This window comes from Trachemys scripta, chromosome 6 (assembly GCF_013100865.1).
Source record: "Trachemys scripta elegans isolate TJP31775 chromosome 6, CAS_Tse_1.0, whole genome shotgun sequence".
NCBI classification, from domain to species: domain Eukaryota; kingdom Metazoa; phylum Chordata; order Testudines; family Emydidae; genus Trachemys; species Trachemys scripta.
This window is the reverse complement of record NC_048303.1, coordinates 55,310,609-55,338,148: the sequence shown is the minus strand read 5'-3', so window position 1 is coordinate 55,338,148 and position 27,540 is coordinate 55,310,609.

Sequence of the window (27,540 nt, the reverse complement as noted above, 5' to 3'; positions counted from 1 at the left end):
TTATTATGTGGTAACGTTCCTACTGACAGATGCAAGTCTATAATTCACGGATTTGGAAATGAATAATTTGAATTTCATCATTATCTCTGAAAAGGTTTCCTGTATCACAATGGTAATTATAGAAGAAAAAATAAAGAGCATTCAAAACCATAAAAAGTAAACCTTGATGGACATTAGCTACTAATGGAAAAAGTTCAGCAGGGACACTAAATCCATACTACATAGCCACCAATTTGTATTTTAACATATTGATAATGAATCCCAACATAACCATTCAAACCAAAGTCAGAATTCTTTTCTTTGTCCCTGCAGGAAATTGTAATCAATATCACACACATTATCTGTATATATCTATATATATGTATAGATATATACACACACTACAAAATAATATAATGTGCTTCACTCTCATTTCAAATCTTTAACACAGTGATGCATTTCTCCATTCTTCCAATCAATGTATTCTGTTAGTGTTTTTCAGCATTTTAAATCCCTGAGCTAAGTCAATAATGTTGATTACTTACCATAAGCACTGTAAATGCCATTCTAATACAGGTTATTTGCAATTTGACATCCTCATCTATATGCATTATTCCACTTGGAAAATTAAATGAAACCCTTGATTCAGAATCTGAAACACTTAAAAGTAATGATCCTGTTTACTGATTGACTGAAGTTGTGGTTTTTGAGCACTACTTAATAGAGGAAACAAAAAGCAATATTCAACTAAAATAGAAGTATCTAAGTTACTTTAGGAAGCATTCATATTATATAAATAATAGCCTTTTATTGTATTTTCCTTGTTTATACCTCAAAGATACTTAGCCAACACTGTTGCTAGCTCAATACCACCAATTTTTAAGATTCTTGATCATTGAAAATTTAAACCCAACAGGCTCAATGTAGTAGAAAACCCAGTGTTCAATACTTTTGATTTTTTATGTCAAATTCTTTTATAAATATTGTTTGCCACTATATGGGGATGAGCATATAAATAAGAGAGGATAGTTCTAAATGAGGTTTTTTTTAAAAAAACACAATAGGTTATAAAAAGGAAATGGAAAATAGACTTAGATGTGACATCTTGGCTGGGAGGCCGAGTATGAGTTATAAAGCCAAAGAAACACAGGAGGTGGCTTCTAATTTTACAAAGGTTATAAGAATCAGTTTATGTTTCATTACTTCTCAGAAAATTGTTTGTTATGCCATTTTGTAGCTACTGATTGATGCATAACAATAGATGGTTTGGAAAACGATAAGCACTATACCAAAACTCTGCCCTAATTTTGAATTGAACCAAACCTCAACCTTCCTCATGCAACACCCTCCCCTCTATCCATCTCCCAAATACTAAGAACATTATTAGTAACAACAAAGAGAAAGATGGCACAATTTCTCTACCAAAGAGCTGACAAAGGCTGCAATCTAGTGACTGTATCCATGCAGATAAACTCCTGTGCCAGTGTGAAGCCCCATTGAAGCTATTGGGGTTTTGCACCCTGTCAGAGTTCCACTTATGTAGCTCCAATTATAGGTTCAGTGTGTAGTTGCAGACATGACACCAAAGGGAGTGAAAGAGTTACATGTATGTCTGGAGATATCAGGAAGAGATTGGAAGGAAGGGACAAGGACATCATCAACAAGATTATGTGGTTATCCAGAAAAGGTAATAGACAAATTAGGGCATAATCTCGGGGATGTTTTTGTTGTGTTTTGTCCTGTCCTACTTTTGCTGAAATCCATTTTGGAATCTCAGAAGGTCTGTGTCTCTCTCTGCTGTGCCAGCTGGTACCTTAAAAAGCACAGGGAAGCCATAGATCTTTGATGTGTCCCTGTATATATTTATATTTGCAAGTATGTGACTATGTAAGGAGCACTTCTGACTCAGGAAAGCTATGAGATTTGAAAGGAACAGATTGTCCACAGCTCAGTAGAGATACTGCAAGATTTGGGAGAACTCCCTTGCAACATCACTAAAGGCTAGAGGGGATGTTAGATAGAGAAAAAAGTGACTTGATTCAGGCCAGGGAGAAAAAGCCCTGGGGTTCAGGAAAATTAAAAAAGAATGTAGCAATAGAAGATAGTGGGTATTAGATCAAGGCCCCTAGTTAGATTTAGGGAGGGAAGGGCAAGTATGGAAGGTGACAAAGCTGGAAGGAAGAGTGAAGGAGAAGGGAGAAATCAAAAAGTTCAGCTACACTGAGATAAACATTCAAATTTTTTGGGACTCATCCTTTGGGAACCAAAGCTTCTGAGATTTTCCCAGCCTTTAGTAGATTACAGCTAGATTCATTTCACCTCCCAATTTAAGTCTTCCACTTGAAGTTTTAAATACATTAGATTCCACAGTTAATATCATACATTTATTACTGATACTTGTTGGCATGAATAAATGGGAATAAATGTGAAGAAAATAATTGAGGAAATTAGAAATATATTACACACTGATTTTGGGAAGTGTAATATGCAGGTGCTGAAAGTCCATTTGATGGCACATTTTTATTCAGAATTATTTTAGGGATTATCTAAGAGCTGCACTGTGGATTATCAAAAATGAGTAATTCCAATTTTGTTGAACTCTGTGAACATGTGAAAATGTTTCAGACAGGTGAAGTACAGTGACGGCTGTCTTAAGCTACCACTCCAGGGACCGGAAAAGAATCAGTTGCCAAGTTGAGTTGGTATTTTACTAAGCCTGAATATAATTATACTTGAAACCTGGAAGATACTTTAAAGCAGCCTTTTAAGAAAAGATATTGCCCACTGGAATGCTCCTTAGTACAAATTTCACTACAATTATTTTAGATCAGATAGAGCTGACACATAAGACTATGCTCTTTCCCTGGATATACATATATGTTCAGTTCACCCACTGAAGCCATTGGGAATTGAGTGCACTCATTTGAAGGAACCATTTTGACTACCGTCACTTACTGTGGAATCACCTATTGCCACTTTGGTCTAATGTACCCTGAATCAGAAAAGTCCTAAAAGGTAATCAAAACAAAAAAATGTCTGATGGGTGAAACCCTAGAGCTGTTGAGGAACTGTCCATAACAAAACGTGATCTCATTACACTTGGTGCTGGAATGCATAAGAACTGTGAATAGTTCCTTCATAGCTTCATATATGCTGCAGTTCAGCCCATTCCCTGGGTATCTGGAAGGGGAAAGCATGAATGGTCCCACAAAAATGTGTATGGGATGAAGACTAACAGCTTGTTGCTGTTACTCTTGAGTGCATCTTGCAGGAGTGACAGTAGAGTAACTGCACTGGCTCCTGTGAGTTACAGAGCAGGGTACCATCCACAGATTCTTTTGCCTGAATGCACAGCCTGTTTTACTGGGCTGCAAGTTCTATTGCAGGATTTCACTAAAACAGAGATATTGGTGCTTTTTCATAAATTAGAGCTGGATGAAATTTTTCATATGAATAGTTTATTCACCAAAATATGCCAGTTTTGGGTAAATGAAATTACTCTAGTCAAATTCAGTGAATAGTTTGGCCAAAAAGATTTTTTTTCCAAAGTAAGTGTTTCATTTTGATATTCCCCTTTTGAAATGACATTTTATTTCAAAATTTAGCTAGATTTATTTAAAACACTCACACATAGGTAAACACACCCAAAAAACAAAATAAAATGGGGAAAAATAATTTATTTTGGGGTTAAATGTTTTGCTAGATCTGAAATGATTTTTTTTTCTTCATTTCAGTGAGGAAAACACACAAAATTTCTGTTTAGGGTTGATTGAAAACTCTGTGTGTATGTGTGTGTGTGTGTGAGTGAGGGCATCAAACCAAAAAAAAAAAAAACAATTATTTGCTCAGCTCTATGAAAAATACTACCACAGGGATGGTGAAGGAGGGAAGCATCATTGGGTGTGTAGAGCACAGGATTGGGATTCGGAAAACCTGGAATGTATTCTTTGTTCTCTCCCTGACCTGCAGTGTGAGTTTGGGGCAAGCATGTCACCTCTTCATGCCTCATTTTTCTCATTTGTAAAATGGAGGTTATGATACCATTGAAGTTGGGACAAGAAGTAATGGGCTTAATCTGCAGCAAGGGAGATTTGGTTAGATATTAGGATGCACTTTCTAGCCAAAAGGGTATTTAATCTCTGGAATAGGCTTCCAAAAGAGGTTGTGGAATCCCTGTCAATGGAGGTTTTTAAGAACAAGTTGAACACATACCTGACAGGGATGAACTAGGTTTACTTGCCTCAGTGCAGGGGGCTGGATTAGATGATCTATTGAGGTCCCTTCCAGCCCTATATTTCTATGACTCTATATATTCCTTTGTAAATAAAAAGTGCTACATAAGGGCCAAATATTAGTAACTTATTAAAAAAATATGAGAATATGGAAGGTGCATGTGTACCATTGATGAGATTTTTAAGTACAACCTGTAATTACCTTGAATTGCTCTGTATTGCAGTAAAGGCGATGCAATAAAATAATTACATTTCCTCAAAGCCAGATTTCTCAATGCTCATTCAAATCCTGAAGATACATGCAATAAAAATGAATCAGTTTAGTGTCTGTAAAGCTAATGATACAGGTATCTGTTCCAACCTATTTCCAATTAAAAATAATATTAGGAAACAATTATTCATAGATTCTAGGACTGGAAGGGTCCTCGAGAGGTCATCGAGTCCAGTCCCCTGCCCGCATGGCAGGACCAAATACTGTCTAGACCATCCCTGATAGACATTTATCTAACCTACTCTTAAATATCTCCAGAGATGGAGATTCCACAACCTCCCTAGGCAATTTATTCCAGTGTTTAACCACCCTGACAGTTAGGAACTTTTTCCTAATGTCCAACCTAGACCTCCCTTGCAGCAGTTTAAGCCCATTGATTCTTGTTCTATCCTTAGAGGCTAAGGTGAACAAGTTTTCTCCCTCCTCCTTATGACACCCTTTTAGATACCTGAAAACTGCTATCATGTCCCCTCTCAGTCTCCTCTTTTCCAAACTAAGCAAACCCAATTCTTTCAGCCTTCCTTCATAGGTCATGTTCTCAACACCTTTAATCATCCTTTTTGCTCTTCTCTGGACCCTTTCCAATTTCTCCACATCTTTCTTGAAATGCGGTGCCCAGAACTGGACACAATACTCCAGCTGAGGCCTAACCAGAGCAGAGTAGAGCGGAAGAATGACTTCTCGTGTCTTGCTCACAACACACCTGTTAATACATCCCAGAATCATGTTTGCTTTTTTTGCAACAGCATCACACTGTTGACTCATATTTAGCTTGTGGTCCACTATAACCCCTAGATCCCTTTCTGCCGTACACCTTCCTAGACAATCTCTTCCCGTTCTGTATGTGTGAAACTGATTTTTTCTTCCTAAGTTGAGCACTTTGCATTTGTCTTTGTTAAACTTCATCCTGTTTAACTCAGACCATTTCTCCAATTTGTCCAGATCATTTTGAATTATGACCCTGTCCTCCAAAGCAGTTGCAATCCCTCCCAGTTTGGTATCATCTGCAAACTTAATAAGCGTACTTTCTATGCCAATATCTAAGTCGTTAATAAAGATATTGAACAGAGCCGGTCCCAAAACAGACCCCTGCGGAAGCCCACTCGTTATGCCTTTCCAGCAGGATTGGAAACCATTAATAACAACTCTCTGAGTATGGTTATCCAGCCAGTTATGCACCCACCTTATACTAGCCCCATCTAAATTGTATTTGCCTAGTTTATCGATAAGAATATCATGCGAGACCGTATCAAATGCCTTACTAAAGTCTAGGTATACCACATCCACAGCTTCACCCTTATCCACAAGACTCGTTATCCTATTGAAGAAAGCTATCAGATTGGTTTGACAGGATTTGTTCTTTACAAATCCATGCTGGCTGTTCCCTATCACCTTACCACCCTCCAAGTGTTTGCAGATGATTTCCTTAATTACTTGCTCCATTATCTTCCCTGGCACAGAAGTTAAACTAACTGGTTTGTAGTTTCCTGGGTTATTTTTATTTCCCTTTTTATAGATGGGCACTATATTTGCCCTTTTCCAGTCTTCTGGAATCTCTCTTGTCTCCCATGATTTTCCAAAGATAATAGCTAGAGGCTCAGATACCTCCTCTATTAGCTCCTTGAGTATTCTAGGATGCATTTCATCAGGCCCTGGTGACTTGCAGGCATCTAACTCTTCTAAGTGATTTTTAACTTGTTCTTTTTTTATTTTATCTGCTAAATCTACCCCATTCCCATTAGCATTCACTATGTTAGGCATTCCTTCAGACTTCTCGGTGAAGACCGAAACAAAGAAGTCATTAAGCATCTCTGCCATTTCCAAGTTTCCTGTTACTGTTTCTCCCTCTTCACTAAGCAGTGGGCCTACCCAGTCTTTGGTCTTCCTCTTGCTTCTAATGTATTGATAAAAAGTCTTCTTGTTTCCCTTTATTCCTGTAGCTAGTTTGAGCTCATTTTGTGCCTTTGCCTTTCTAATCTTGCCCCTGCATTCCTGTGTTGTTTGCCTATATTCATCCTTTGTAATCTGTCCTAGTTTCCATTTTTTATGAGACTCCTTTTTATTTTTTAGATCATGCAAGATCTCGTGGTTAAGCCAAGGTGGTCTTTTGCCACATTTTCTATCTTTCCTAACCAGCGGAATAGCTTGCTTTTGGGCCCTTAATAGTGTCCCTTTGAAAAACTGCCAACTCTCCTCAGTTGTTTTTCCCCAGTCTTGATTCCCATGGGACCTTACCTATCAGCTCTCTGAGCTTACCAAAATCTGCCTTCCAGAAATCCATTGTCTCTATTTTGCTGTTCTCCCTTCTACCCTTCCTTAGAATTGCAAACTCTATGATTTCATGATCACTTTCACCCAAGCTGCCTTCTACTTTCAAATTCTCAACGAGTTCCTCCCTATTTGTTAAAATCAAGTCTAGAACAGCTTCCCCCCCTAGTAGCTTTTTCAACCTTCTGAAATAAAAAGTTGTCTGCAATGCAGTCCAAGAATTTGTTGGATAGTCTGTGTCCCGCTGTATTATTTTCCCAACATGTATCCGGATAGTTGAAGTCTCCCATCACCACCAAATCTTGGGCTTGGGATGATTTTGTTATTTGTTTAAAAAAAGCCTCATCCACCTCTTCCACCTGGTTAGGTGGCCAGTAGTAGACTCCTAGCATGACATCACCCTTGTTTTTTACCCCTTTTAGCCTAACCCAGAGACTCTCAACACTTCCAACTCCTATGTCCATCTCTACCTCAGTCCAAGTGTGTACATTTTTAATATATAAGGCAACACCTCCTCCCTTTTTCCCCTGTCTATCCTTCCTGAGCAAGCTGTACCCATCCACACCAACATTCCAATCATGTGTATTATCCCACCAAGTTTCAGTGATGCCAACAATGTCATAGTCGTATTTATTTATTAGCACTTCCAGTTCTTCCTGCTTATTCCCCATACTTCTCGGATTTGTATATAGGCATCTAAGATACTGGTTTGATCTTTCCTCCCAGTTTTGTCCTGACCCTCCTTTCTCTCTGCCAATATAGCCCACACTCCCTCTCATTTCTGACCCATCTCCCAGGTCTCCATGTTCCCTACTTACCTGTGGGCTTTGCTCACCTGTCCCTGTCGAACCTAGTTTAAAGACCTCCTCACTAGGTTAGCCAGTCTGTGTCCAAATAGGGTCTTTCCCCTCCTCGAAAGGTGAACGCCATCTCTGCCTAGCAGTCCTTCCTCGAATAGCATCCCGTGGTCTAGGAAGCCAAAGCCCTCCTGGTGACACCATCTTCGCAGCCAGGCATTCACCTCCATGATGCATCTCTCTCTGCCCAGGCCCCTACCTTTGACAGGAAGAATCGAAGAGAATACCACCTGCGCTCCAAACTCCTTCACCCGTACTCCCAGAGCCCCGTAGTCACTCTTGATCGGCTCAGTGTCACACTGCGCAGTATCATTTGTGCCCACATGGATGAGTAGCATGGGGTAGTAGTCAGAGGGCTGGATAATCCTCAACAATGCCTCTGTAACATTTCGGATATGGGCTCCTTGATCTAACCAATCTACTTCAGAAATTGAAGTGGTAATGTCTGTATGGGTTAAACGCTCAGGACAAGTCTTCAATACAAAACTTAAGTTGACCTAAGCTACATCGATGTACAGCCACTGCAGTAATTGAATTGGTTTTACATGTCCACACTACCTCCTTGTGTCTGTGGTGCATGCCCTCATCAGGGGTGCTTGCACTGATTTAACTGCCAGCGTGGGGCATTGTGGGACAGTTTCTGAAAGACAGCAACAGTCGATGTAAGCAATGCAGTCAGGGCCGGCTCCAGGGTTTTGGCCGCCCCAAGCAGCCAGAAAAAAAAAAAAAAAAAAGCCACGATCGCGATCTCTGGTGGCAATTCCACAGGAGGTCCTTTGCTCCCAGCGGGAGCGAGGGACCGTCCGCCGAATTGCCGCCGAATACCGGGACTTGCCACCCCTCGCCGGAGCGGCCGCCCCAAACACCTGCTTGTCAGGCTGGTGCCTGGAGCCGGCCCTGAATGCAGTGTGCGCACTGACACTGTGTTGACCTAACGACATCAATTTAAGTGCTATGCCTCTCGCAGAGGGGGAGTTATTAACTCGGTGTAGTGCGTGAGTTACATTGGTGGGAGCTACATTTTAGTGTAGGCGCTTACTGAATTAGGTTGATGTAAGCTGCCTTACATTGACCTAACTCTGTAATGTAGACCAGGCCTCACAGTTGATCAACACTCAAGAAGTTATAAGGCCATAAAGAGCTGATTAAATTGCTATTGGTAGAATTCAAATGGGTGACCTGCTAGGATAATAGCAGAGACAAAGGTAAGCATAAGAGCACTTGTTTGTCTATCAGAGGCAAAAAGCCAGACACCATCAGTAGCACAGTTTTATCAGACACTTAACAGAAATTATCTAAGCTTTTGCTATTTATAAATTAATTTTCAAGTATTACAGTGTATAACTATATGCATTCCATTTATCTTTTCTTTAAAGAGATTGACTCACTGACTTATGAAGTCAAATCCCTAGGTTAGAAGATGCCTATAAAGATTAAGGCATTTCTCCTCTTTCCTAACAATTAGCAGCACTAGACTGCTAAGCAGAGATCAATTGTAATTGGGGAACTGAGATAGGGCAATAAACAAATTACTGGTGTTTTCACTGCGGCCTGTTGGTTTACAGACCCACTGTTATTTAATCCAGGAACCCTGTAGGTTGTAAATTATCTATTACAGTTGTCATTCGGCTGCTGAACAGGAGTTACTTACTAGTATAAAGACATAGGACAGGAAAGCTGTCTGGTTCTTTATTTCAGGTGAAACAGAAAAATCACAGCTGAATCATTATGGAAACATTTGAGCTGCTTAGTTATAAGAACCTCCAAAGATTCAGAGGTTTGACTAGATAAATACACAGACATTTGGATATTTATCTGACCCTTAGATGAATCTCTTAGGTCTGCACAATTGGACTTGAAATCTAATACAAAGAGGCCCTCTCGTGAGATTTCAAGTACTTCTATTCATATTTCTAACCCAGCCAGAAACAGCAACATCCATTCTCACTGTATTTTGTCTCTTCTAGTTCCATCTGAAACCAGGAAGCATGAAGATGTGAGAAAATGAAATATAATGGTGGAAATCTCAAAAAATAATTTAATGTAGGGTTTACTTGACAATCACCGGACAGGTGGAACTAAACAGAACATGAAGGGAAAAATCTCTCCGTACAACTGGGAGAAGGGTTTTTTGTGGTATTCCAGCTTCTGCACCTTTTTCTAGCTCAGACCCCTGCCCACTACACTCTGTCCTGTAGAAGACAGGAAGGAGTAAGGCCCAATGATTGCACGTACTTGTCATTTTGGCTATTTTGTTTCGGCTATTTTGTTCTTTCTGGGCATTTTCATATAGCCAAAGAGTCAGTACAAGGACATACCTGTACCTAGATTACAAAGATTTAAGGACATCTGGAGGGATAACTGCCGTGCCACTTAGGGTAGGTCTACACTTACCTCCGGGTCCGTCGGTAAGCAATTGATCTTCTGGGATCGATCCCAGAAGTGCTCGCCGTCGACGCCGGTACTCCAGCTCGGCGAGAGGAGTACGCAACATCGACGGGGGAGCCTGCCTGCCATGCCTGGACCCACGGTAAGTTTGAACTAAGGTACTTCGAATTCAGCTACGTTATTAACGTAGCTGAATTTGTGTACATTAGTTCGAAATGGGTTAGTGTGGACCAGTCCTTTGTATTAAAGGACTACACACAGGTAAGATAGTATCTGACTGTTAGTCAAAGAGGTAGATTCCTATTAGTCCAGTTTAAGACTAGAAACTCATGCAGAAGCAGCAGAAATAAAAAGATTTACTGTTCAATACAGTATGAGAAGCTTGCAGAGAAAGGAAACATTCTGGAAAAGTATTTTCACATACATTAAAAATACATGTGTGTTGTGATCTCCCATTAACAGATATCAAATGCCTCCCCTGGAGATGCTGCCACCTAATCTCAACAGGGGTGCATGTGTGTGCGCATGTGTGCATGTTCATCATTAATGTTTCATAAATTGCCTACCTCTGGGGAGAGGACTATGTGCATTTTAAAACTCCCACAATACTGTTGGTCTTGAACTAAGCAAAATTGCACTATTTCAGATGTACACATTTTATTTAAGATACTTGCAATAATAAAATGCAGCAGCAATTGATGACCAATGTGATGGCCTGTTTATTTTAAAAAAAAGAAAGAGACATAGAACTCAAGCTTGACCTCTACATAGAGGAAACTAACTGAAATCAATAGGGGAGTCCGGCCCGAGTAAGAAGTCTGGAGTTAGGACTATAATTCTTTACATTGTATGATTTAAATTAATCCCTGGTGTAATGACATTGACTTCAAAAGGGATACATTTGACTATATATTTTTAGTGACATAAGATAATGTCAGGGTATAGTTCCTCTTGTTTATGAAACTGGGCAGCCCTTTTTAAATCATACAGAATTAGAATTTATACTGGAAAAGGGTGCAGGTTTGGGTTTTATAGAGATAAATGTGCAATTAGGTTCCATTTTAAGTCTTATTTTTACATGCACCCCAATCAAAATGCCTCAGAACAAATCCAAGCCACACAAAAATTCCCAGCTGTCTTAAAATGTTTTGTCATTATATATCTTTCCCTCTGCCCCAACTCCAAATTTGAAGGGATTCAGATAGATGTTAAAAACCTGAAAGAGCTAACTCTCTTTTGGGAACATCTTATCTCAAACCAACTGGACCTAGAACTCCACATTTGCTTCTTTTATCTGTTGTTAAATATTCTTGAAAGGTCTGATGCTTAATTCTGGAGTGGCCTGTTACAGATTCTTGAAACAGATTAGCTTTTTCTTTTTCATGCCCTCCATTATCCTCCTGTACTATTGAATTCCTGGAAGCTATCTAGTTTCTCCCTCCCACCCCCCCATTTAAAGAGTTAGGTAGGTAAATAGCAGAATGGACTGGATTAAAGCCCCTGATAGAATGGGTCAGTTAAAAAGTCACTGTACATCCTGCTAGGGATCCCTCAGAAATTATAAACTCGTCATGAGTGGGGAGGGGAGCTCTTTTGTAGAGATTATAATCCCTGTAGCCTGTGGGATGCATATGTCATAGAATAAAAGCTCCTAATAGTTTTATAAAACCCTGATGGATTATTGCATAACTTGTAAACCCCACAAATTCTCCTACAGAATTTATAAAACTTGCCAGGACTCCTGTAGAGACTGTAAAATCCACTGGACTCCTGAAGGTTTGTCAACTCCACACGAACTCTGGTGGGGTTTATAAACTCTGTATGGACTTTTATAAACCCTAGGCATCCTGGAGTGATTATAATATCCACAAGGACTCCTGAGGTTATTTACTCCAAATTAGGAGTTCACAAATACATATAATCTTTCCAGGCCAGTTATATTCTTCCTCAAGTCGGACATTCTTTAGACACTATGAGGAAACCCTAAGAGTACTCCTAAACTGCAACTTTGTTAAAATAACATTATCAATATTTATCAATAGTTTGCAGGGACAACCCCTTAAAATAATGATGTTTTTAAAAGAGAAAAGTTGGATAACCAGGAATTTCAAAATGATGATCAACCTTAAAAATAACCCTAACCACTGGAAACTATTGACATGCTGAATTAAGATGCCCTTAACTATCTCTAAGGATATAGCTACACTGGCAGAGTTTCAGCACCAGCAGTTACAGCGCTGCTCAGAGAGCGCTGAAGGGAAACTGCTGTTGTGTGTTTACACTGTCAGCTGCCTGCACAATAGCATGTTCACACTTGCGACACTTGCAGCGGTATTCAGAGTGGTGCACTCTGGGCAGCTATCCCACAAAGCATCTCTTCCTCTTCTGCCATTAAGAGTTGTGGGAAGGCGGAGGAGGTCGCCAGACATCCTGGGTCCTGTCCCAATGCCCTGTGATACATTGCTTCGCATCCCAGCAATCCCTGTGCTTCCGTCCGCATTTGGCGCCATCTTTCAACAGTTTGTGTATTGTGCGCCCTGCACTGCCTCTTCGGTCTGCAGGAATGGATCCCGAACTGTTGACCAGTATGCTGCTCGCTTTGACTAACATGTCACAAGTATCAGTGGAGTCATTCCTTAAACTACAAAGGCAAGAGAGTGCAACATTGATCTCACCACACGTAGTAGCTACGACACGAGATTGCTTGTGGCCTTCACAGAGTTTGCTGACCACAGTGGAACGCCGCTTTTGGGCTCGGGAAACAAGCACTGAGCGATGGAATCACATTGTCATGCACGTCTGGGATGACAAGCAGTGGCTGCAGAACTTTCGGATGAGGAAAGCCACATTCATGGGACTGTGTGATGAGCTTGCCGCAGACCTGCGGCACAAGGACACGAGAATGAGAGCTGCCCTGCCGTTGGAGAAGTGTGTGGCAATTGCACTGTGTAAGCTGGCTACTCCAGACTTTTACTGATTGGTCACTAATCAGTTCAGAGTGGGAAAGCCAACCATTGGACTCATGTTGATGGAAGTGTGCAGGGCCATTAATTGCATCCTGCTCTGAAAGACCGTGACTCTGGGCAACATGCATGACATTTTGGATGGATTTGCACAAATGGGCGTCCCTAACCACGGAGGGGCGATAGATGGCATGCATATTCCAAGTCTGGCACCAGACCACCTTGCCACAGAGTACATTAATTGGAAGGGGTATTTCTCAATGGTTCTCCAGGCACTTGTGGATCACCATGGGCATTTTATGGACATTAATGCAGGCTGGTCTGGAAAGATGCATGACGCACGCATCTTTCGGAATACTGGCCTGTTCAGGAAGCTGCAAGCAGGGACTTTCTTCCCAGACCAGAAGATCACCATAGGGGAAGTCGAAATGCCCACTGTGATGCTGGGAGACCCTGCCTACCCCTTAATGCTGTGGCTTATGAAGCCATACATGGGGCACCTTGACAGCAGCAAGGTGTGGTTCAAGAACAGGCTGAGCAAGTGCAGAATGATGTTGAGTGTGCTTTTGCCATTTAAAGGCCTGCTGGCGCTACCTATATGGGAAGCTGGACCTGGCCGATGACAACATTCCTATGGGTATAGCAGTGTGCTGTATGCTCCATAATATTTGTGAAGGGAAGGGTGAAAGCTTCACTCAGGGCTGGACCGCTGAGGCGCAGTGCTTAGAGGGTGAATTTGAACAGCCAGAGACCAGGACTATTAGAGGGGCCATAAGGATCAGGGATGCCTTGAAGCAGCAATTTGAACCTGAAAGCCACTAATATTTGTTGCTATGCTCAGGAGTGCAGTGCTTGTAATGCTAGGAGGTGATTGTGATTGGTGCAGATGATGCACTATGGAGGTTTAAGATAATTGTCTCTTGCTTTGCAGGGCTCTGTTTGCTTTCAATTAATAGAATAAAGATTGCTTTCAAACCAACACAATTCTTTTATTTAAAAAAACAACCAGAGGAGAGAGACAAAAACACCCCACAACACATCAGCACTGAGGGGGATGAGGGAAGGGAAGGTCCCAGGAGAAGGTGGGGTCCTGGGACAGTTAAAGATTTGTTTCCAAGTAGCAGCCATGTTAGTCTGTATCTGCAAAAAGAACAGGAATACTTGTGGCACCTTAGAGACTAACAAATTTATTTCAGCATAAGCTTTCGTGGGCTACAGCCCACTTCTTCAGATGCATAGAGTGAAACACACAGACAGAAGATATTTATACATACAGAGAACATGGAAAAGGTGGAAGTACACATACCAATTGTAAGAGGCCAATCAATTGAGATGAGCTATCAGTAGCAGCAGAAGAAAAAACTTTGAAGTGATAATCGAGGTGACCCATAGAAGGTGTGAGGAGAACTTAACATGGGGGGAAAAAAATTCAATTAGTGTAATGACCCAACCATTCCCAGTCTCTGTTTAGACCCAAGTTAATTGTGTCTAATTTGCATATTAAGTCGAGTTCAGCAGTCTCTCTTTGGAGTCTGTTTTTGAAGTTTTTTTGTTGCAAAACTGACACCTTCAAGTCAGTTACTGAGTGATTAGAGAGATTGAAGTGTTCTCCCACTGGTTTTTGAATGTTATGATTCCTGATGTCAGATTTGTGTCCATTTATTCTTTTGCATAGAGACTGTCCAGTTTGGCCAATGTACATGGCAGAGGGGCATTGCTAGTACATGATGGCATATATCACGTTGATAGATGTGCAGGTGAATGAGCCCCTGATGGTGTGGCTGATGTGGTTAGGTCCTATGATGGTGTCACTTGAATAGATATGTGGACAAGCTGGCATCGGGCTTTGTTGCAAGGATAGATTCCTGGATTAGTGTTTTTGTTGTATGGTGTGCGGTTGCTGGTGAGTATTTGCTTAAGGTTGGGAGGCTGTCTGTAAGCAAGGAATGGTCTGTCTCCCAAGATCTGTGAGAGTGAGGGATCATCTTTCAGGATAGGTTGTAGATCTTTGATGATGCGCTGGAGTGGGTTTCAGTTGGGGGCTGAAGGGAGCGGCTAGTGGCGTTCTGTTATTTTCTTTGTTGGGCCTGTCCTGTAGTAGGTGGCTTCTGGGTACTCTTCTGGCTCTGTCAATCTGTTTTTTCCCGTCAGCAGGTGGGTATTGTAGTTTTAAGACTGCTTGATAGAGATCTTGTAGGTGTTTATCTCTGTCTGAGGGATTGGAGCAAATGAGATTGTATCTTAGAGCTTGGCTGTAGACAATGGATCGTATGGTGTGTCCTGGATGGAAGCTGGAGGCATGTAGGTAAGTATAGCGGTCAGTGGGTTTCCGGTATAGGGTGGTGTTTATGTGATTTGTGTATGTCCAGGGATCATATCCAACCTTCTACTTTGGAGTACAGTGCAGTGGGTACTGTACTTCAGCAGGGCTAAACTGCAGAGGGACTGGTGTTGAGTGCAATGGATACTGGGAGTCCGCAGTGCTGGACTGTGATGGGGAGGAGTGGAAAGCAGCAGGTACAGACTGGAGCCAGGAGATTGCTAAGAGTGTGTTAGTGGTGTCTGGTGGGGGCGGGGACACATGGGAAACAGTTTTGCGACAGTGCCTGCAGGGGAGGGCAGGCATGGAGCTGCTCAGTTTGAAGAGCTACTATCGCCTGGAGTGTGTCCAGTTGGTGTGCCATAACATTTAAGAACCGCTCCATGGTTTCATTCTGGCACGCCATGTTCTCCTTTCGGTCCCTCTTCTTGCTGTCCTGCCACTCCTTCGATTCCTGTTTCTCGGCCGCGGAGTATATTAACATCACGCAGAAAGTCCTCCTCAGTTCTTCGTGTCCACTTTCTAATTCAGCTGGCAATAACAAAGAGGGAGGCTGGGCTCCCAAGGTCATCTCTGTGAAGCCAAAATGCAACATTTTATGGAAGCAGTATTGTTTGCAACACACAGACCACTGATTTGGTGATTTAAAACACAGCCACTATTCACATACCTGTCACTAACTGGCTGACCCCAGGCAAGCAAACATGAGCCACAAGACTCCCAAAATGATGAGTAGCCACTAATGTACACTGAGCACGTGGATCTTGGGGAGAGCCAGCACTGGGGGGGGGGCGTTTCTAATCATTCCTATCCCCACATTTTTCACAGGTTGTGTTAATTATGGATCATCTGGTGCATGGAGCAGGCATGGCCACCTGGAAAGATGCACAGAGACCACTGCAGACATCACCGAGCAAACAGGAAGGGAACTTTCAAAATTCCAAAGGAATTTACGGCATGGGGATGAAGGTTGGTCACCTGAGGGCAGGGCAGTAGAGTTCAAACTGATGACCAGAGAGGCGAGAACAGGCATTGTGGAACACCTCCTGAAGGCCAATTGCAGTGCTGTAATCGACCCTGGTGTCTGCACTGGCACAGCGGTGCTGTACCCACAGTGCAGAAAGCTGTACGCCTCTCGTTGGGGTGTTTTTTTTTTTTACAGCACTGCAACTGCGCAGTTTCTGTGCACTATGTGGCTTGGCAATGTGTTCAACTCGGGAGTTACAATGCAGAAAGTTGCTTTACTGTGCAGAAACTTGCCAGTGTAGACAAGGCCTAACTCTAGCAAACAAGATCTTTGAAAATGAGCTCTCAGCTGTGAGTCAAGAGGTATATTGGGGCTTAACCAGTCTCTCCTCATGGGTGAATAGGAGTGAGGAGGATAGCTCTCTCTTGAATTAAAAAAATAGTACTCAGATGAGAGCTAACTGGTTGAAGATCAATCCAGTTATTTTTGGTAGGTTTGGGTAAAAAAAACAGAAGAAATAGAAGAAATCAATTCCATTGATTAAGTAAGTTTCCATGCCTTTTTTTACTCAGGTTTGTAACTTCATAGTTCTGCTGGATCTTTGACTGCTTTTGGAAGTCCAGTTAGCAGCTCTAGTCAAGAATGTTCATCTCCCCTCCCACCACTCCCATCTACACTTGACTAGAAAGAGGATCTTGTCAAAGAGCCTTGTCATATCTAGACTGCAGAGGAAGGTGTTCTTCTTCAGGCTACACCTGAAGACCACTCAAATTTAAGATAATGTAGTGCAAAATGCAGTGGCCTGATTGCTTAGTTGTGCTATTCATAGAGAATCCTCAGCAGTCTGTCTCTGTATTCTGTTGTGCGTGCAGCTGAGGTTTTAATTTCTGAATTGCTTTCAGTCTTGATTGCAATAAAATGCCCATCTTCTTGTAATGATGACATGGCTATTTAGAGGGTTCACTTCGGCTACATCTACACCAGAGCTGGGATCAACGCTTTGAGATCGATCTACTAGCGGTCAATTTAGCAGATCTAGTGAAGACCCGCCAAATCGACAGCAGCCTACCCCTGTACTCTACCCCTGATGAGAACAGTAAGGTAAGTTGACAGGAGAGTTTCTCCCATCAACCCCCTGCGGTTTAGACCCTGCGGTAACTTGACCTAAGGTATGTCAATTCCAGCTACATTATTCACGTAGCTGGAGTTGCGTAATGTAGGTCAACTTACCATGGTAGTGTAGACATAGCTTAGATTTGGTCCTCCTGTAATATGCTTTCAGACTTAGATTCATTCAAATCTGAAGCTCACAGTGAGACCCAGACAAATCCAGTTTGGGATTAAAAATAAGAAAAAATGCAGTTTCATATAGTTTTTCACCCAAAATCATAAATCCTTGGAATTCACCCAAAACTTGGGCCAACGTTGGCTCAGAGCTCTGCCTGAGTTTGCCTGAAGGGTTTGTAAACTTTGATGAACGTTTCATCTGAACTGGTCTAAAGTATGGATTCCCTGCAAAACCCAAAACCACATGAGTGCTGTATTTTGAGTTCCATTGCAAAATTTTTGCACAGCTCTTATGAGTTTAATCCTGTTTACTTTAGTAATGTGAGTAGTTCCACTGAAGTCAGAAGGAGTACTCATTAGTGTAAGGCAAATAAATTATGTGACCAGATAGGCTTACATTGTTAATATTGCTGTTCCTATTAACTGATTACATCAGTTTTGAGGTATCTTCCCTGTAACTTCCATCCTCCTACAAACTCCAGAACATCAGACTGACAAATATTTATTATGCTTTTTACTTCTATAATGTCTTCCATTTGAGGATCTCAAAGTGCTTTACAAATTAAGATCTCTACCTCCCAGAGGTGTTAAGTATTCTCTCCATTATACAGATGGGAAAGTGAAACATGCTAAGTCTGTACTAAAAATGAAAACAGAGTTCAAATAGCTTGGCTTCCAATTCTGAGTTTTAAATACTAGGTCGTGCTTAATTTTTATTGTCACTACTTATTCTTATGGATGCATTTTCTGCTTTTGTTTCTGTATATTTATAAGCTGCAATGCCCGAGACATCAGTTTCTTTACTGAAAAAGCTCCATAAATTCTGAGTACAGTAAGTAGATAGTAGAACAGTTCTTTGTAAACATCACGATCAGGGGAATCTGCCATTGCTTCTTATATGGATGAATGCATAATGTTTCCAAATACACAGATCACATTTTAGATTTAAATCTCATTTACATAATACATAAGGCTGTAGAAAATCTCCCAAAGGGCAAATAAACACTTTGAGCATAAAATGGAAAGATATCTTGAAAACTGTTTCTTTGTTGGGTTTTTTAGAGTGTTTTAAAGCCTAAGAGATGGATATCACAAATTTACAACAACGTTAGTTTCTCTTTTTCTTTTACAAAAGTTACAATACAGATAATAGCTGTTAGTCTGGTTGTTATGAACTCTCCCCTAGAAATGTCCTTCAGACTGGTGAATGTCAGGAAAATCAAGCACCCCTTAGGAATCCATGTAACACCATACAGCCAACATCATACGGAAAATATTAGTTGTTTTGGGGCTTCAAGCACACTTATTTATCACAAGGAGCTAAATTCCTGTTTTATCAAACTAACAACGTTATTTTTTGTTTCATAGCCTGCTCTACATTTTTCATGCAAAAAATTTGATGCTCCCTGCTCTACTGAAGGGCGCTATTTTTAAATGCAAATTGCAACACAGTTTCCTACACTTAAGCCCACAACAGAGCTATCTTCACAGTCTTTTTGTAAGCAAGAGAATGATGGAAGCCAGAAGAAAGAACATTTTAAGATTAAATTCTCAAGCAAGTAGTGACAAACTCCTTGTCCTTGAAGCTTATATAAATAACTTTCCTGTGTTTTTTTAACCTGTTTCCCCCTCTCCCCAGCCACCCCAGCAGTGAGGCATGTCACTCTGCTGGTTCACATCCATCTCCTTTTATTGATGTCCACTTTGGTATCTGTACAGGTCATCAATTTTGCTGCCTCTTTGACAGCCACTGGGAATGTACGAGCAAAGTTACTGGACTTTTTGTGCTGGGGGGAAGGAGTGTCAGCTTTCCATAGGACTAACAGTTCCAATCAGATGCTGGCACTAGGTCTCATAAATCTTGTGGGTGACCCAAGTGAACTCTGAGGCTCAGAGCTCACTGAAAACTGATCAGGCCTCTGCTTAGTTTAACAGGTCTTTTTCAGTGACAAGTGAAGGGTTCAACAAATGCACAAAACAGATCTATTTTAGCTGAAAAACTAATGGCTTTTAAAAGAATGTTTGACAATTGTTTAAGGCTGTCTGTAGAACCATTATACTGATAAACGACCAACTTGGTATATGCCAAAATGGAACTGGCCAGCAAGAAAGCAACTCCCCCCGCATCTTTCTTTTGATTGTTTCATGAGATCCATATGTTCTGTGGTGGTCAGGAAGACTTAAAGAAGGCAAGAAAGGTTACCTGTACTGCATAGATTTAACCTTGCAATCAAACTGGAATTAAAATGACACTGCAACTGCCCCCAGTGACCTGCTATTGACCGACTGAACTTCTATGTTAGGGTCAGTTGGGGCCCAGAATAGGAGGTCAAAAGCTGGTCAGTGCTCTTCAGCCCCAGCATGTTGAATAGGAAGACTTTATTGCTGTGATTTATGCAATTTGCACAGACAGGTTAAAGAGACCTTAAAACATGCCATAGTGCTCACTTACACTGGGTACACCATCCGCTGGGAAAATAAATTCTGATTGTCCAGCAGAAATCTCTTGTGGATACGCTCTGAAGTATTTTACCCTCTGTGCTCTAAAGATTCATTCCCACACTCGACCCCTGAACGTGACAAGGTTAGTGTTTCCAGATTTATTTAAACAATACAAATGCACCAAATGAAGCACTTTACAAACCTGATTAATTGCAAAGGCAGAATAACCATCAGTAATGAATTATTCTGGGACAGCTAACTCATAGGAAAGTTAAGCTCTTAAATCAGTAACTGCAGCTCTTTGAACACAATGAAAACTAATTTTAACCAGTTCACAAATATCAGAATTTTGGATTTCCTTCTTATATATCAGATACTCTTTTTTTGGTCTGAAATCCGGTAGTTAATAGTAAATTATCAGCTCAAACAAGGAACTAAGGCAAAAGAAACATTGACATTTATGAGACTTCTCCCACCCACTTTGTGATCAAAATTGGACTAAGTGCATTTTCTCTAAGAGAGCATAGTGTGGGCAGGATTATGTAAGCTTCCCCGCACAACATACTTTCATGATCTGCCTGCAACATTACCTGCTATTCTAGTTCTAGGCCTTCCTCAAGCAGAAACTACCAATAGTGCTGTGGATTTTCTGATGTGGAGGAGTCTCTAGCCACCAAACTTGTTTTAACCTGTGATCAAAGCCAGACATTGAATGCAGGTCACTAGAGGTGAAAGGGTAAGGCACTAACCCAGTTGCACCACCTTGCCTCCCTTTTAGCGGTTCATAATGTGTGTGTGTGTGTGTGTTCATTATTAAAAAGCTTAAATTGATTTTGATTTAATAACCATAATTTAACAAGCTATTAGTCCATAATATGGTATAATTCTATTTAATATAACGAGGAGGGGGGAAATTTAAAACTGCAAAGCTATCCTTCTCTACAAACTGGCTCCTGTGAATGTGCAGTCACACATTTTTATAAGGATTTTAAAGATACAGTTTTAATAAGCACACTCTAGGCCCTAAATTATATTTACATGAGACACTAGGATGGCTAGGCATGAACTATTTGAATATGTCAGGTAAATAAAACCTCATTAATACATTTATTTATAACCAGCTATAAAGCCTTGATGGTTAAATAATAGTTTGCATCTAAAAGAATGTATACATATTATTTAAACTGATAACTGGTCTGTCATGGGCATAATGCATATTTTTAAAACTGCCAGAACGTGTATTTATCTGAGAGACTGGAACAGCTCCAAAAAGCAGTCAAGTCAATAATATGCATTTACAACGTTCTGTGACAGAATCTTATGTTGCATAACAAGAGAAAAAGAACATTGTGACATTTTGGGGATCACCCACACCAGTAATGGGTTCTGCCACTGCCTGCCCTGTCGCTTTGGGTGCCTTAATGCTATGCTGCTATGTCTCAGAGCCCTGACACCAGCATAAAGGTCTCCCCATGGCTTCCAGTAACCTAGTTACTCCTTGCAGGGTGACCACAACAACCTTTCCTGTTCCAAATCTGTCCGCTCTGAAAGGCATGAAACCAGCCCCCAGACACCTGCTTGTTTTAGCACACACATATTCCATATAGTTTGCACAAGAGAGACCTGCTTGGGGTAAAAATAAACAAAAAGTTTATTTGATAGAAACATCACAGATCCAAAGATAAATTAGCAAAGGAAACATACATATGCATGTTACACAGAAAGTAAACAAAGATGCCACCTCGCGTGTTAGGCTTTCAAATGAGATAAATCCTTTTTTTAAACACAAGTTACCTATTGTCTTTGATCCGTTTCCCAGCATACCTCCTAACTGTAGAGGGGATCCAGCATTTCACAGACAGCTTCCTGCCTAGATGCTGTTCCTCAGGTTTTGGATAGATTACACTCAGGGGTGAAAGTAACTTAAAGGACTTACCAGTACTCCGGAGTCCTTATGAGGGGGCGGGGCCTCAAATGGAAGAGGCGTGGCCTCTGCCAGAAATGGGTGGGCCTTTAAATCCCTGGGCGCTTTAAATCAGGATTTAAAGGGCCTGGGGCTGGGGCTGTGGTAGCAGCAGCTGGAAGCCCTGGGCCCTTTAAATCACCCCTGGAGCTACCAGCTAAAGAGATGGCTGGGAGCCCCGGGGGTGATTTAAAGGGCCTGGGGCTCCAGGTGCCGCTAAGGCCCTGGGCCCTTTAAATCACCATCGGAGGGGGCTCCCCAGGGCCCCGACCTCTGGTGGAGCTTTAAAGGGACCGGGGCTCCACTGCAGTAGCGGCAGCCGGGAGCCCCTGACCCTTTAAATCACTGCCAGAGCCCTGCCGCCGCTTCCCCAGGGCTCCAGCAGCGGGGCTTGGGAGGTGATTTAAAGGGCCCCAGAGGGTAGTGGCAGTGGGAGCCCTTGGCCCTTTAAATTGCCACCTGAACCCCCCTGCTAGAGCCAGGGGCTCGGGCAGTGATTTAAAGGGCCTGGGGCTCCAGCTGCCACTACTGCCCCGGGCCCTTTAAATAATCCCCGGAGCCCTGGGGTAGCGGCAGCGGGGCTCCGGCGGCAAGTTAAAGGGCCTGGGGCGGGAGCTGTGGCCCAGACCTGGGCTCTTTAAATCGCTGCCAGATCCCCACCGCCGCTACCCCAGGGCTCCAGCAGGCTCCAGGGATGATTTAAAGGGCCCCAAGGCGGGAGCGGCTGCCAGAGCCCCGGACCCTTTAAATAGCCGCCGGAGCCCTACCGCTGCTACCCCAAGGCTCCGGGGCGGTAGCTGTGGCAGGCTCCCCGGGCCCTGTAAATCGCCACCCAAGCCCCACCGCCGCTTCCCCAGGGCTCCGGCAGTATGGCTCTGGTGGCAATTTAAAGGGCCTGGGGCTCCAGCCGCCCTTTAAACTGCTGCCAGGGGAAGCCGATCCGCCCCGGTATGGTGCACCGGCTCTTGCTGGTACGCCGTACCATGGCATACAGACTTACTTTCACCTCTGAGTACGCTTCAAACCCCTTCCCTTTTAACAAAGTTTGCAGGGGTTTTTTGCTTTTGTTTTCCCCTTCCTTTCTCTCAGACTATGGTGATTCATAGTTATTCAGAGCAGGGGAAATTCTCTCTCAATTTATAGTCTGGGTATCTCAGTGTCTTCCCAGTAATAGTAATGGTCCATCATTTATCTTTTCTGAGCTGTACCATGGTTCATTACTTGCATCTGGTTTTGTGTAAAACACCTGGCTTGGGAGGCACACCTCCCTGTCATGAGGTGTATTTGACACTGTAGTACAGGTTATGAGCACAAATTTCTATATGCATAAATACAGAGATTCATAACCACAGTCTGTATACATATCTTATAATGTCCTTAAACTCAGAACATTACAAGCTTTCATAAAAGACCCTTCGACATATTTTTATACACAACATTGTATACAACCAGTTGATTTAATTGCATATTCTTTGGGGTTCAGACTCCTGTTTTCCTGTGCAGTGTCTGGACCCTGAATGTCACAGCCCCCTTGTGAGTGTGATGCAGGAGTTTTGGCCACTGGCTATGATGTAAGCTTCACCTCTGCCCCTTCTTTTCTAGCAGGGCATTGGCTACTTGTTCTCCAATCGCTCAATGTGTTTATTACATCTGAAATGATCACTCTAAATCCATAGATTAATTGGCACCTTTCCCCCTTCTTGATATCTACACCTCCATTGGGCTTTTCCCAACCTTTACTGGGTAACGTGAATTTGTCAGCACTTTTACCATGCAGTCATTCATTCCACAGGAGCTCTGACACATGTCACATGTGCTTAGTTTCCCTGTACCCAGCGGCATTCTGGCCCACAGCATTTCCTAGCTATGCTAGTGTCTCACCTGCCAGCAGTCTTCCCTGCTCCAAGGGGTGTTCTGGCCACACCATTTCCTAGCTGCGCCTCAGTTTCCCTGCTCTCAGTGGAGCTCTAGGAGCTCCCAATATCTTCTAGCTGTACCAGAGTCTCACCACTCCCAGCAGTCTTCTGTACTGTTAGTGGAGTACTGGCCCACAGTATTTCCTCTTAACCACAGTCTGTATACGTATCTTATAATGACCATCAAGTTCAGAACATTACAAGCTTTCGTAAAAGACTTTACTCAACATATATTTATACATAATAATATTTTATACAACTAGTGGATTCAATTGCTTATTCTTTGAGGTTCATATTCACTTTTCTTCCCTTAGGAGGTCTGGACCCTGACTGTCACACACATACACGTAATAACATGTGTTGCCTCTCACTCATCCACATGTGGAAGGGCCCAATGATATGACAGTGCTTATCACACTGCCCTTCCCAAGCTGTACCATAGAAACAAGAAATAAAAAAAAGAAAATTTGACACTTGGACCTTCGCTTAATTTGCAATGCATAATCATTAAAGAAGCTAAAAGTAGACAGTGTGAAAGGGCAGACTCGGACTGCCAAAGACACAAAGAGGTGCCATTATTCTAGTGCTGGTTTCTGTGGAGCTCATTTAAGCACGCTTCTCTGGCTGAAAAAGTGAAGTTTGCTGCACTGATGATTGCTATTGATCAACAGGCATTTTTTAAAGCAGAAACGTGAGTCAATCAGTGGTTTTGCCTTTTGCTCTCCACTATTTACTAGTGGTTGATCATTGACTGAGCTACTTCTGAAGTGTTACAAAACTACAAAAATAGATGTAGAAAACAAGTTAACAAGTAATAAATGAGAGATTTAGTATCCCATAACTTTGACAATATATAGTGAGTAGCACTATATATTGAGAGAGAGACGGGGGGCGGGGGGGAGGGAGGGCAGGCAGCCAGGCATCTTCTTGTGGACCATTTGCCATTCCAACTTCCCAATTTCCTGTCTGCTTTGGGGATTTCTCTGTCTGCCGTGATGGTCAACTGCTAGAAAAGCCTCTGTTGTTCACAGGTAGAGTCTGAGACTATTATTTGAGAGCTACTGATCTAGAGCTCTCATTTTTCGTTTTCCTCTAGTGTCAAGTTCTATCTATGGACAGGCAAACCTCAGAAGGTTTTTGGAGGCTCTGTTCAGTTTTGACAAACATACAAATATTTCTAAGATTGGATTGGCTTCAGGCAAACTTCATTTGATCTAGAAATTGAGCTAGAAACCTCAAAGGAACATGCTTTCTCACTATATTTCTGAAATTTGAAATATTTCCATCATGGCCAGAATCAAAAATAGTTTCTCTTTCAGTCTTTTGATAAGTGTACTTATGTATCTGATCCTGGCTGTAGTCAGGAACTACAGAACCATTCAAAAATGAAAACAAAATATTCATTGAACATTAAAAAAAAAGTTTGATTTTTGGGAATTTTTGTTTCAGCTTTTATAGTATCCAAACTGATTCTAGACTACTGGTATTAATGATCGTGAACCAGGAGAGAATTCTAAATCTTTAAAGAGGCAAATTTGACATCGAAAAGACAGATGTACTTAAAAATTAGCAGTGTTCTAAAAGGGATTCTATGCCTAAAGTCAAGGTTTGATGAGCAAAGAAAAAGACGACAATTTGATATCAATCTGCCTGTCAGGACATTGCAGGATCAATTCATGGTTTACGGTTCTGTCAGTCAAAACTCATGTGAATGCCTTTTAGCTGTTCTAATTTGCACTAGGAACCAGACATGTCCCAGACTGCCCCCAGGATCAGGGTGGGCAAAGAGTGGTCAGTCTCTGCCCAGTCCATTTCCTCTTTCCCCATGCTGTGCTGAGCAGAGCTTGGGTGGAACTGATAATTGAGCCCAAATTCTTAATTACAAGTGAAAATGAGTTTGGTGAATTTGCCTTTGTCCATATTTTACACACACACACACACACACACACACACACACACACACACACACACACACACACACACACACACACACTCTAAATCAATGACATAGTTTGAAAGAATTGGTATGAATAACAATTTCTGCTCAAGAGCTGACCAAGATCGCAACAGCCAGGGTGCTGCGGTCAGGAGTGAGATATAGTGCTTAACTGTGTCAAGGAAACCCGATCATTCCCTCACTGTCATAAGCATTAAAATTCTCTAATCTACCATCTGCTCCCTGAAACTTACTTGGAACATTGGCATATTTTGGTCACCTTTGGCAATGGAACAAAGATTAAGAACTGAAACAAAAGTGCTCACCAGACTTTCCTTTCTTTGAGTGTGGAATTCATAGACAGCAAGTTGCTGAGCGTCAAGGATAGTTGAGCCATAGCACTATGCCTATGATGAGAAATAAAAGTGAGTTTTCTCGTGGCCAGTCTACACTGTAATGGCTTTGCTGATATACTGGTGCAGCTTATATAGGCAAAAAGAGTTCTTTTGCTGGTATTTAAATCACCTTTTCGAACAACATAAGATATGCCAGCAAAATGACTCATTGGTATAAGCTGTGACTACACAGGATGTCATAGTGCAGGTCCTGGTGCCCCCTTGCAGTCAGGCATGGCACTGTGGGTGAGTCCTGTGTGGATTCCTGTTCACCTGGAGTATAAACAAGTCCAAGCAGGCCTTCAGGTATCCCCCTTTAAAAGGTCTCAGTTAGTAGCAGAAAAGGCCAACACAAAGCATAAGCAAAACATTTGTCTCAGCATATTAGAGGAGACACAACATCAGTCTACGTTTATTTGTACCACATGGGTTGACTGCTCACCTCTGCCCAGGCCCTTTACCAGCATGGTTCTCTTGACGTCATCTCATATGCAGACATCAGAGCTCAATGTCCAGATTCCATAACCTCTGTATCAAGGAAGTCTAGGAATTGTAAATCTCCCGCCATATGTTGAGTTGGGCATTCTTCCACCACACAAGTTATTGTCTCTGACTCTGCCCTACAGTCAACCTGGAGAGGAAACCAGGCCAATCCAGTGCTTAGTTGTGGCAACTTTGGACAAGCCAGAGAGTAACCTGTTGAGCCTGTTCAGAATCTATGATCAAGTGGACAAGCAGCCAGGCACAGTGATAGATTCCTGAATTTAATCAGAGTGATAGACACTCTTTCCTACCAATGCTTCCACTCTGTAAGAATGTAGTTTCCCACTCCCTGGTGGTGCTAATCATCCATGCAAGGTAAAGTGCCAGTAGTGATCTTGTCCAGGTATGTGTGAGCTGCCATATTAAAGGGGTGTCAAAAGATCAGCCAGAATGTCACACCCCAGTCTGTGGGAGTGGAATTTCTTCCCAGAATTTGAGCAGGCCTTCATGTTGGTACTGTGTATTGTTTCCTGTCTGAAGATTGGCCATCAGTCATCCGGAGATGTAGTAGATTGGTTTAATCTGTTCGGACTCTCCAGGCAGACAAGAACATATAAGAACGGCCATACCAGGTCAGACCAAAGGTCCATCTAGCCCAGTATCCTGTCTACCGACAGTGGCCAATGCCAGGTGCCCCAGAGGGAGTGGACCAACAGGCAATGATCAAGTGATATCTCTCCTGCCATCCATCTCCATCCTCTGACAAACAGGGGCTAGGGACACCATTCCTTACCCATCCTGGCTAATAGCCATTAATGGTCTTAACCACCATGAATTTATCCAGTTCTCTTTTAAATGCTGTTATAGTCCTAG